This window comes from Pogonomyrmex barbatus, unplaced genomic scaffold, assembly GCF_055798465.1.
Source record: "Pogonomyrmex barbatus isolate J1 unplaced genomic scaffold, ASM5579846v1 scaffold4, whole genome shotgun sequence".
NCBI classification, from domain to species: domain Eukaryota; kingdom Metazoa; phylum Arthropoda; class Insecta; order Hymenoptera; family Formicidae; genus Pogonomyrmex; species Pogonomyrmex barbatus.
In genome coordinates this window covers 4,509,294-4,521,595 of record NW_028297138.1, presented here as the reverse complement: position 1 = coordinate 4,521,595, position 12,302 = coordinate 4,509,294, and the positions used below count along the sequence as shown (strand labels likewise).

The 12,302-nt window shown below is 33.4% G+C and overlaps 1 long non-coding RNA gene across 2 annotated transcripts in view; it reads right to left on the bottom strand.

Annotated features, from left to right (window-relative positions):
- LOC112552537 (uncharacterized) overlaps positions 1-12,302 on the bottom strand; it is a 30,798-nt gene that overhangs the window by 7,148 nt on the left and 11,348 nt on the right. For both annotated transcript variants that reach the window (XR_016140126.1, XR_003096665.2), the window contains exon 2: positions 10,763-10,960. This is a non-coding gene — a long non-coding RNA (uncharacterized LOC112552537). The remainder of the gene's footprint in view (positions 1-10,762; positions 10,961-12,302) is intronic.

Here is a 12,302-nt window from a genome sequence, read left to right as displayed (position 1 = left end):
TTGAAAACAAGAAATAATGACGTAGATCTTGTAGTTTTGTTAAATTTGTATTCATTTAAAATTATCAATTATATGTAGAATTTAAATTATTTGACGTTTAGTTATTTCCTCCCTCTTTCGTTCCCCGCTATCCCAAGATTCGCACATGGTCCTGTCCCTGGCAAAAGAGATTAAATTCTCTTGCCTAAATTACGAACCGATGGACGCACGTCACGCAGTCGAAATCATAGCGTCTTTCTCAAGACATTGACTCGCACTCGTGGATCTGCACGGTGCGTTCGACGTAGGAGCGCCTCAGCGCGCTCACCTGCGAGAGGGTATTTGGAGTCCTTCCTAATCCATTCATTTTCTCTTTAAAAATAATTATCTCGAGCTGGACGTAACAGCTTTTAAAAATATAAAAATAGTCATCGCAGAGGTCAGTTTTCTAATTTCAGCTTTTACTAAAACTAAAAGAAATATTTCATAATTACATTACCAGAAAGTATATAATTATTAATTTTTATGATAATTAATGTAATTCGGTATGTATTATATTATACATTTTGGCTAATTTTCAGCTTGACTCTGCCTAGCGCTGTTCCTCTTATCTCATCGTCCCGAGCGCAGTTCAAATGTTGATTGACATTCAGACTGTCTGCGGATTAGTAAGGGAAATACTACCAAGCGAAACCAAACCAAAAATCGGCTGAAGTATGCAATGCGTGCCTGCGATATATTTGATATAATTGATATCATTGATATGATTGATATAATTTTTTGTATTTTATTTTAGAATAGAAAAGGAGAGAACAGTAGTAGCTTCAACTACATCTTCAACTACATCAACTACATCTTCAACTTCAACTGTTTCTTTGAATTCATAAAGACCATTGGATATATAAAAGAGAAAAAGATATAAAAAAGAAAAACTTCAACATACCATTCCAATTCAAAGTAATAATAATCCTATATAAAAAAAGCCATGTTAAATTGAATCGAAATCATTGTTGCCTTTTTTCCATGATGTTAATTGATTTTTATTGGTTTTTGATTAATTTTTTTTTTAATGAGATTCTTCAGCTCTTCTATATAAATTATCATTTGCTAACTCCGCGACATTTGATACAAATTGTCACTTTGTAATAACATTTGTTCACGAAGTTAGTGCAGCTAGAGAGAACCAATTAATAACGCAGAAAAGAGGCTTCTCACATTAAGATGTATATCGAGATTTTGTTAACATTTGCACGTGCAATTTTTTAGAAATATATGTTATTTTTTTTATCTTATTGCTCTTTTTTTCTTTTTCAGATATATATATAAAACCGAGATATATAAATTTTACATATATTATAAAAATATTCTTATAAGAATAAATATAAACAAATGTTCTAACAAATATAAAAATCGACCCAGCGGAAGAGAGTTGGGATACGTGTCTCTCGATACCTTCGAAAATCGTAAAAGTTATTAGGATAACATAATAAGATAGGAAATTATAAGAAAAAAAAAATTGAAAAAAAATTGCTATCTATTTTATCGATTGCTGCCGGTAATATAATAATATTTTATTGTCTGCATGGCGCCAAATTTAAGTTGTATCACTTCTTGTAACCTCCTACCTCATCATGTTATCCTCACGTATCTCTCGATACCTTCGAAAATCGTAAAAGTTATTAGGATAACATAATAAGATAGGAGATTATAAGAAAAAAAAAATAATTGAATAAAAAAATTGCTATCTATTTTATCGATTGCCGCCGATAATATAATATAATACTTCAAAATGTCTGATATCACTATAAAATTACCTTTTTTTTAAAAAAGGTAAAAAAAGGGTGTCAAGTATAGTGAATATTGCCAACTCAAATGATTGTGTAAAATTTGTGTAAAATTGTGTAAAATTTATATTAAAGATTTGATATCAATAATTGGCGCCAAGTTATAGTCCTACAAACATGGAGCTACAAGTCCATTTTAGTCCAAATTATAATCGTAAAAGTTATTAGGATAACATATTAAGATAGGAGATTATAAGAAAAAAAAATAATAATTGAAAAAATAAGTTGCTGTCTATTTTATCGATTGTCGCCGATAATATTATATAATACTTCAAAATGTCTGATATTACTATAAAATTACCTTTTTTTTAAAAAAAAGTAAAAAAGGGTGTCAAGTATAGTGGAATATTTCAAAATGTCTGATATCACTATAAAATTACCTTTTTTTTAAAAAAAGATAAAAAAGGGTGTCAAGTATAATGGATATTGCCAACTCACATGATTGTGTAAAATTTATATAAAAGATTTGATATCAATAATTGGCGCCGTTATAATCTTACAAACATGGAGCTATAAGTCCATTTTAGTCAAATTATATATTTTAATCGTATAAAAGATTTGATAAACCACTGTTTTAAAAAAATAAAACTCAAGTAGTAGTTTTTTTAATTTAAAAATAATAAAAACTAAATTATATGTATATCTTTCTATCCATTAAAAACTTCTTTTTCTAACCCAAGTGGTAGTAATTATTTAGCTTTAAAATATTTTTATATCACAAAATTGCTTTACTCAATTTACGTTTTTATCACAAAGAATTATAAAGTAACAATATAAAATAAATGATAAAATTTTATTTAAATAAAAAAAATTTGTATGTAAAAACACTTGACGCTGCTCATACCTCTAAAAAGAATATGAATAAGATGTGTGTGTGTGTGTGTGTGTGTGTGTGTGTGTGTGTGTGTGTGTGTGTGTGTGTGTGTGTAATTATAATTTAATCATATTAAATAATAAATTTTGCCTTTATTTGTAACATTCAAATAATCTCATCATTAGTTTTGCATTTTCGTTTGATCTAAGCAGCTTTTGGCATAGGGGATGACCTTGAAATTCCAAAAATATTTTCAAACTCATTTTTCATTTTCTTGATCTATAGATCTAGAGGATTGTAAATAATGCAACTTTAATTTTAAAATTTTTCTGTCACCATTTTGAAAATTTTTATTTTTAATCATATGGACTTTCATATTCGATATTTATATATGTTTATTTAAGGTGAACATTTTGGCACAAGTGTGACTGAAATTCCAAAAATATTTTCAAATCTTATTTTAACAGTTTATATGTAAAGAATTATAAATAACGCAATTTTGTATATAATTTTAAATTTTTCGTCCGTCATTTTGAAAATTTTTATTTTTATTCGTGATCTATGGACCTATAAAAGTGACATTAAAGTTTATGAATATAAAAATATAAAAAAGATTTTATTATTCAAATAGAAAATTATTTGTTATCACATAAAAATTGAAATATTTTATAAATATGAACAAGATTTTGTCCAAAACCAAATTAACAATTAACTAAACAATTTGGAGTTATATGAGTAATTTGCCGATTTTATTGAAACTCAGTACATATTTTTATAGAGCAATTAAATTATTTAATACTTATTATTAATTACACTTAATATAAAAAATTACTATTTAACTTTGATTTAAATTCTTAACTTACAAATATTTAGGAATTAGATTAATTTAGCTTAACTAAAATCTAATTAGAGATAAATTATTGTTGATAATTCAACTAAGATATATAAAATTTCTAGAAATATATAAAATTAATCTATTAATAATATTATTAATACATTTATGTATTTGTTCATATTTTATTTAAAGCTTACATAATTTTTTTAATATCTTTGTAACGGTACGTCCCTACGCGCTCGGATTTTATTCCTGGGCACGGACGCGGAAACGTGCGCTCGGTTATCGCTCGGTTATCGCTCGGATGCCGGGTTCGGGAGATGCGTTGCGGCCGCCGGGCTTTAATTAATTTACAGTAATTCGTGACGCCTCTCGCTGCGCGGTCGTTCGTTGTCGTTTTCTCCGCCGGTCACTTTACGATGCCCGTAACGCGATTCGATTGCGGGTATGCCGGACGCCGGGAATCGTATCGGTAGCGCGTTGCCAGGCAACCGGGTCCGCGCGTGTGCGTTGCTAGGCAACCGTTGACGCTGGCCGTGACACGTGGGGCGGATGTCGCGAGAAAGTCCGAGAACGCTCCGACTTTCGAGATGAGATGGAGCGACAATACTGAGAACGCTCGGTATTGTCGTGAGGAGGAAAATCTGAGAACACTCCGATTTTTCCCCAGAAAGGAGGAACAAGAATATCGAGAACACTCGGTATTCGTTGCGGAGCGAGAAAGCTGAGAACATTCCGATTTCTCGAGAAAGGATAGAACAGGATAGAAAGGATAGAATACGGAGAACGCTCGGTATTCGTTGAGAGAATCGTCTCTCGCTGTTCTGGTCGGAACGATTTTTTGTGACGGACAGGTCGGAGGAGCGGATAGGACTGGTTTTTTTTTCCAAAATTTGTCGGGTATTTATACCCGTGTCCGCGCCACGTGTCACCGTTTAGTTGATTAGCGTTTGTTAAGAAAAATAGCTGATCACGTCGTCGATGCGTGATAGCTCGCCGGCGCGCGTGTGTCGGTTGGTCGCGGTCGGGAGTGTTCGGGTGGCCTCGGATGGTGCGGGCCGTTTTAGCGTGCGCTAATAACGGAGCATCTTTCGGATGCTCCGTTACATCTTCAATATTATATTTTAAATTTATATTTAAGTTGATAAAGTAATTTTAAAGTAATTATAAAATTATAAACAACTAAAAACATATAAATTTTAAAGTAATAAATTTCTATAGTTCTTTTTACGCCATTTTAATTAAAAATTTTAACCACTTTTTCCTGAATTATAAATATTTAACTCCATTTGATTAATTGATTGATAGATTCATAAGTGAACTAAATTTAAATAACTTGTAGACATTAAAAAAATTTTATAATTAATAAAAATTACTTATTTTTTTAAAATTTGGTAAAATTGTTATTATTTTAATTTCAAAAATTAAGGATATTACATATTATATTAATATTAAAAAAAAGTATTCAATTTAAGAGCATCCACTCTAATTCTTCAAATTATTAAAATTATTATGGAAAAGTTTATCATTTGATCTTTCTTAAATTTTAATATTTTAAATATATAAAGTATATGTGTAACTAATCGAAATGGATAAAAAACTGTAAATAAAAGGAAAGATAATAATATCACAACAAACTTACTTTTTATAAAAAAATAAAAAAGTCGCCAAGTATACGTGAAAGATTATTACATAAAAGTATTACTTTTTCATGAAAAAAAAGTTTTCAATTACTGACGCAAATTATAGTAGGGAGAGGGTGGAACAAATTGTTTTCAAGCATATACTTCAATACAAAGCGAGGTTCCATATGGGTTTACAACTTTCTGCACGAAGTTCAATTCAAATCTATATATTGATACACTGATAAAAATTAACGTATTTTTTAAACTTTTTCGTATGTAACTTTTTAATAAACATTAACTATTGGTTAAACTTTTTGATTGTTATTCAGAAGAGTATTCTTGATAATATATGTCCGCGTCAAGATTCGGAGCTATGTCCCCTAATGTAAAAATTTACTAACATTTATATAAATATATCTCAAAAACTATACGAGACCGCCAGTTAAGTTATAATAATATTTGAATTAAAATAGAAAAATTCTTGGATGCAAAGATATGTGTCGAATTTTATTTTTATTTTTTTAAAAAAGATTGAACTTTCCAGATAATGTAACTTGGCGCCACTTTTTGATATCAAATCTTTTATACAAATAATATATATTATTACAGGTGAATATTATATATTATTTGAACATCAATAAGATGACGTAATTTTGTAATATAATATTTGGATCTTTGGTGCAAAGATATGTACTTGAGTTTTCACATACACGCTGCGCGTACACGTGGCGACTTTTTTTACTTTTTTATAAAAAGTATTTGTTTGTATTAAAAAGTATTTTGTTGTGTTAAATATTTTAATAAATAATATTTAATTTTATAAATAACATATACTTACATTTTTTGCTACCTAATTATAATATGATGATATATCTTGTACATAACTGTAAAAACAAAAAGTTCTCGGCTGCAAAGAATGAATATGAATCTTGAGTTTTATTTTTTTAAAAAGATATAATTTCCGTCAATAACTGAAAAACTTTTTTCCATTAAAAAATAACACTTTTATATAATAATCTTTCACACGCTGCGCGTACACTTTGCGACTTTTTTACTTTTTATAAAAGTAAATTTGTTGTAATATCATTTATTTTGTGTTAAGTATTTTATAAATAATTTATAAATAATATATATATTTCCATAAATCTTTACATTAGGGGACATAGCTCCGATGACCTTGATCTTGACATATGTTATAGAGGTGAGGGTACTGATCATCTCTTTCTTATATTAGATGTACAAAAAAGTTCTGAGCTTTTTTTTATAAAATTCAATCTTTATTCAAAAACAAACAAAAAAATATTAATCAACAAAATATTCTCCGTTTGCATCAACGACCTTTTGCCATCTTTCGGGTAGCTTGCGAATTCCTTGATGATAGAAGCTCACCGGCTTCGAAGCGATAAAGTCATCAATGCATTTTCGTATCTCTTCAAATCTCACGAAATGTGTATCAGCCAAATGATGCTGCAGCGACCGGAATAGGTAGTAATCGGAAGGCGCCATGTCTAGGCTATACGCCGCGTGCGAGAGAAATTCCCAGCCTAACGCAAAGATATGGTCCTGTCGCCTGAGTCGCTGATCCTGAGTCGCTTTCGCAACATGTGGTCGAGCATTGTCATGAAGCAAGATCATTTTACGACGTCTTTGGCCAGTAAATGGCCAAAATGGCTCTTTTCTTCTAATGCATCGCTCAAATTGGTCAATTGTTGTTGGTAGCAGTCTGCCGCGATTGTTTCATCCGGTTGTAACAATAATACGTAATACAACACACCTTTCCAATCCCACCAGATACAGAGCAAAATCTTCTTGGCGTGGATATTGGGCTTTGGCGTCGATGTCGAAGGTTGACCAGGGTCAATCCATGATTTTTTACGTTTAGGATTATAAAGAATCCACTTTTCATCGCCTATAATGATTTTGTACAGAAAATTTTTTTTCCGGAACTTTGAAAGCAAAGTGCAGTGTCACGCCGACGATTTTTGTTGTCTTCGGACAATTCATGCGGAACCCATCTGCCTTCGTTCTGAACCTTTCCCATCTTATGTAAACATACGGAAATGATTTGCTGCGTAACGCCAAGCTGTTCTGCAAGCTCCTTTTCAGTTTGCGCAGAGTTTATATCCAGCAATGCTTGCAATTCGTCCGTTTCTTTTGAGGGCGTCCAGCACGCAGTTCATCTTCAAGACTGAAATCTCCTTGGCGAAATTTTTAATACCATCTTTTACATGTAGTATGACTTACAGCGTTCTCTCCATATGCAGCACAAATCATTGCAGTGGCTTCAACAGCATTTTTCTTCAGATGAAACGCGAAATGGATGGAAAATCGAATATGCTCTTTTGTTATTGCCATCGTGAACACTACTGATTTTTGAGGTTATGTGCATCAAACGCCAAACCGTATGGCATTTTAGAAAGTTAAATGTCAACGCTTTAAAACCGCAAAAGGGCGGGAAGATATATAAAATTTAAATTGTTATTTCGGTTGTATGAAATCTAAAGCTCAGAACTTTTTTGTACATCTAATATATTATAAAATTATATAATTATTTCTAAAAAACATGATATAAAAAAATGACCCAAACTTTTAATTCTATAAAGTAGAAAAGAAATTTTGCAAAGGTGAAAAAAAATGTTATCAATCCAAAATAATGTCAATTTGTAGTTGCCAAAAAATTTTATTGAATTATTATACTTGTGTTTATATAAAAATAAAATATAAAATATAAAAGAAAATCTGATGTGTAAGAAAAAAAAACGACATATAAAAACTTGGCGCGCCCGAGTCTCTTGATCCCCTTTTTTTTATCTTTTTCTAAAAAGGTAATTAGAAGTTACTGAAAAAAAGAGAAATCACGTTGAATCGAGATTTTCTAAAAAGTGATATATTTATGTTGAAGAGAATCTTGATAAATTTACAATCAAGTTCTCCGTTGTTTCAATCTCATATCATTCAGGTTTCTCGTTTGTGTTTCCAAGAAGATTCTCGAAAGAAGAAGGGATCTCGAGATGAACAAGACGAACGGAAATCTTGAAAAAGAATAGAACGTGAAACGAAAGCGGATGTCGTGGCCGAAAAGAGCGAAATCCATAAAAGAAATGCGCAGTCAAGAGGCTTTGAAAGGTCGACGGAGGGTTAGTCGGCCAATTAAAATAATGTAGAGAAATCTCTAAAAAGCTCTCTCAGAAATCCAGGAAGCTACCCACCATCTTATTTCATTTCAGTTTCTTCAGCTTCCGAGGGAAGAAAATTTTCTATGGTATGTTTTCTTCGTACCATAATTTCAATTCACTTTTCGTTAACAATATTAATTTTATAAACATTAATTACGTCTATAGCTTGTTTGAACAAATTTTAAGAGCCCTTGGTAATGAAAATCCGATGATAAGCCATTGTATATAACTTTCTGATATTTAATATTAAATATGTCAAAAGTTTTATTTAATAATTTATTTTCTTTTAAGTGTTACGTCCAACCCGAGGTAAATATATTTTTATATATATTTTTTTTTTAAATGGATGGGGCTTGGAAGGACGCTCCAAATACCCTCTCGCAGGTGGCCGCGCTGAGGCGTCCCTACGGACACACTGTGCAGAGCCACGAGTGCGAGTCAACGTCTTGAAAAAGACGCTATGACTTCGACTGCGTGACGTGCGTCCGTCGGTCCGTAATTTAGGCAAGAGAATTTAATCTCTTTTGCCAGGGACAGGACCATGCGCGAATCTTAGGATAACGAGAAATGAAAGAGGGAGCAAATAATTAAACGATAAATAATTTAAATTTTACAATGTAATTAATAATTTTAAAACGATTACAGGGTTAGGTAGCTATAAGATCGTATCATTATTTTTTGCGTTGAAATATATTTACTGACGATATATTTACAAAAATATAAAACAAGAAGGGTGTTACGTACAGAAATTCGTGTGTTCTAAAAATTGACGGATGTATTATTTGGTTTTCTATGTATAAATTCTATTAATCTATTAGTTTAGTATTTTTAATCTGTTATTAATCTATTTTAAATTTGTATGTTGTTGTCTGTGTGTGGTTGTTTCTGAGAAGAGGTCGCTAGTGAGGTCTAGGAGAGGAGGGGAAAGAGTCCGTAGTTCGCAGAACTCGTCCAAGGATTTTTGGGTGCGGAAATCTGGATATATCTGGAGGTCATGGCGCTCTGGGAAGGGTACACTGAAATCTGGGGGTGATCCAGATTCAGCTGGTTTGATCGGGGAATAGGATGGAGGAGATATGTGTAAATAATGGGGTCTCCTGCTGGAACAACTCGTGGTTTCTTGATGTGTCAAAACCTCGGATGTTCTAGGCGAAAGATAGTTCCCGATTGACGAGCTCGCTTGTTCCGACGGTAACGGAGCCTCTTCAGGGCTCGCCTCCGCCTTTGAGCGTCGGAGAGAGTGGATGATGCAGCTTTCACTAAAAGAAATGGATTTGGAATATGAAGGAAATGTCATTAGTCGCGAATCTTAAGGCTATCTCTGAAATATATCAGGAAAAATATTTCAGGAAACCGAGAGATCCGATAGAGGAGAGAAATTAAAAAGGGAAAGAGAAAATTGTAAGAGAGGAGAGAAAAAGGAAAAGAATAGATTTCCCGAATTACTCGGCAGCCAGGAACCTGCTGAGTGCTCCGCAACGCATAGGGAGCCCGAGAGGTTCGACAGCTGAAGCCAACAGAGAAGAAGCAGATTTTGCCGAACTATTCGGCGGCCATGAACCTGCTGAGTGCTCCGCAACGCATAGGGAGCCCGAGAGGTTCGACGGCCCAAGCAAAGAAAGAAAGAGAAAAGAAAAAGAAAAAGGGAGTAGAAGTGTAAGGAGAATGGCAGAGGATAGAAAGGATGTAAGGGAGGAATGAGAAAGTATAAGGAGAAGAGAAAATTATTATTAGAGAATTTTTTACGTGTAATTAAACTTACTTTTACTCTGGAGACTTGAGACCTGCGAGATGAAGGCAGTAATGGTGTCGTCAGGAAACTTGATCACTTGTACTTGTTGATTATTTTCGACTGACACCGACTGAATTATTGACAAACTGATAAACTGAAAATGTTCCGACCGTGTGAAAAAAAGGACGTAGCAGAGAGTGTGTGTTCCGTGCCTTTAAGGGCACTATATATATATATATTTCGTTGAGGAAAACATCTGTACACGTGTTGTTTTTCCGATTAGGATAATAGGGATTATCCGCTTAGCCAAATTTTTAGTAACCGACTCCCGGAAGAGATCAGTTGCGTAGCCGTCGCGATCGTAAGAACATGTGTCATCCGTTTATCCGCTTAATTAAATTCTAATAACTGATACCCGAAAGAGAAGAATCGTGCAGTCGTCACGACGTAACATAAGTAAAATGGAAAAATTGTTAAAATAAAATCTATTTAAGGGAATGATTAAAATAAATTGTTTTATTTTATTTATCACAAATCAATTATAAATTCATACAGACAAATAGGAGAAACAAATTTAAGGACAAAAATTCCTAAAATTTAAAATATTAAAAAACTTATTAAAGCTTACTTTTAATGTTCGGTAATAATAAGTGATTAATTTTGATTAATTACTAATTGTATATGATTTATGAATTATTATTTTGAGTAAAAACAACATGAATTTTAAAAATTATAAAAATTATAATTATGAACTTACGTTTTATTTCTTTCTTTCAATTGACATCCTCCTCTCTTCTTTCTTTTCTTCTTATTCTTTTCATTTTCTTTATTCTCATCCTCATCTTCTTTTTCTTCTTGTTCCTCTTCTTTTTTCTCCATCTCTTCTTCATTTTCTGTTTCGTTTTTCTCTTCCTTTCTTTTTCTTCCTCCCTCAGATTTATCTTTGCATTGACATCTGTATGATATATTTAATTAATATATATGTGTAATCTTAATATACTACAATATCTAATACTACTAATATCTAATCTTAATATATTACAATAAATTGAGACAATGATAGCCATAGCCCTGTAACAAAGCATCTTTCGGATGCTCTGTTACTAGCGCGCGCTAATGCGGCCCGCGCCATCCGAGGCCGTCCGAGCACTCCCGACCGCGACCGACCGACACACGCGCGCCGACGAGCTGTCACGTAGCGACAACGTGACAGCTATTGTTATATTAACAAACTAAACGGTGACACGTGGCGCGGATAGGGGTATAAATACCCGACGAATTTTTAGACAAGACACCAGTCCTATCCGCTCCTCCGACCTGACCAACACCGACAAGAACGTTCCGACCAGAACAGCGAGAGAAGATTCTCTCAGCGAATACCGAGCGTTCTCCGTATTCCTGTTCTATCCTTTCTCGAGAATTCGGAGTGTTCTCAGCTTTCTCGCTCTCGCAACGAATACCGAGCGTTCTCGATATTCTTGCATCTCCCGTCTGAGGAAAATCAGAGTGTTCTCAGATTTTCCTCCTCCCGACAATACCGAGAGTTCTCAGTATTGTCACTCCATCAAATATCGAAAGTCGGAGCGTTCTCGAACTTTCCCGCGACGTCCGCCCCACGTGTCACGGCGAGCGTCAGCGGTTGCCTAGCAACGTACACGGGCCCGGTTGCCTGGCAACGCGCATACCGATACGAACCCGGCATCCGACGAGCGAAAATCCGAGCGCACGTCCCCGCGTCCGTGCCTAGCGACAAAAATCCGAGCGCGCAGGGACGTTCCGTTACAGCCCCAATGAGTAGAATGTCTAATAATCGATGCATAAGACAACTTTAAAATATCTTTAAGAATTCTTTAAGAAACATCTTTAAGATATCTCATAAAGAACTCTGAAAGATATCTTGAAATTATCTCATGCGTCGATTTTAGATATTCTGTTCATTGAGACATCTCTCGAGTTATATATTTTCTACAAATATTGCAAATTTAATGCTTATAAAGATTTTATTCACATTTGTGATGAAAATAACATGTATTATAAAAAATTTAAAAGCGTTCAATTTACGTTTTATTTTTTTTTATCTCTTTGCCTTTTGTTACGTTCAGACCCCGAAATAATTATTTAAGGATTAAAGGGAGGATGCACCGCATCTTCTCGCAGATGGCCGCTCTGGAGCGTGCCTGCGAGTCGGACGCACCGTACAGATCAGCTGGTACGGATCAACGTCTTGAAGAAGATGCTGTGGCTCCAATTGTGTGACGTATGTCCGTCGGTCCGTTAATTTAGGCAAGAGAATTTAA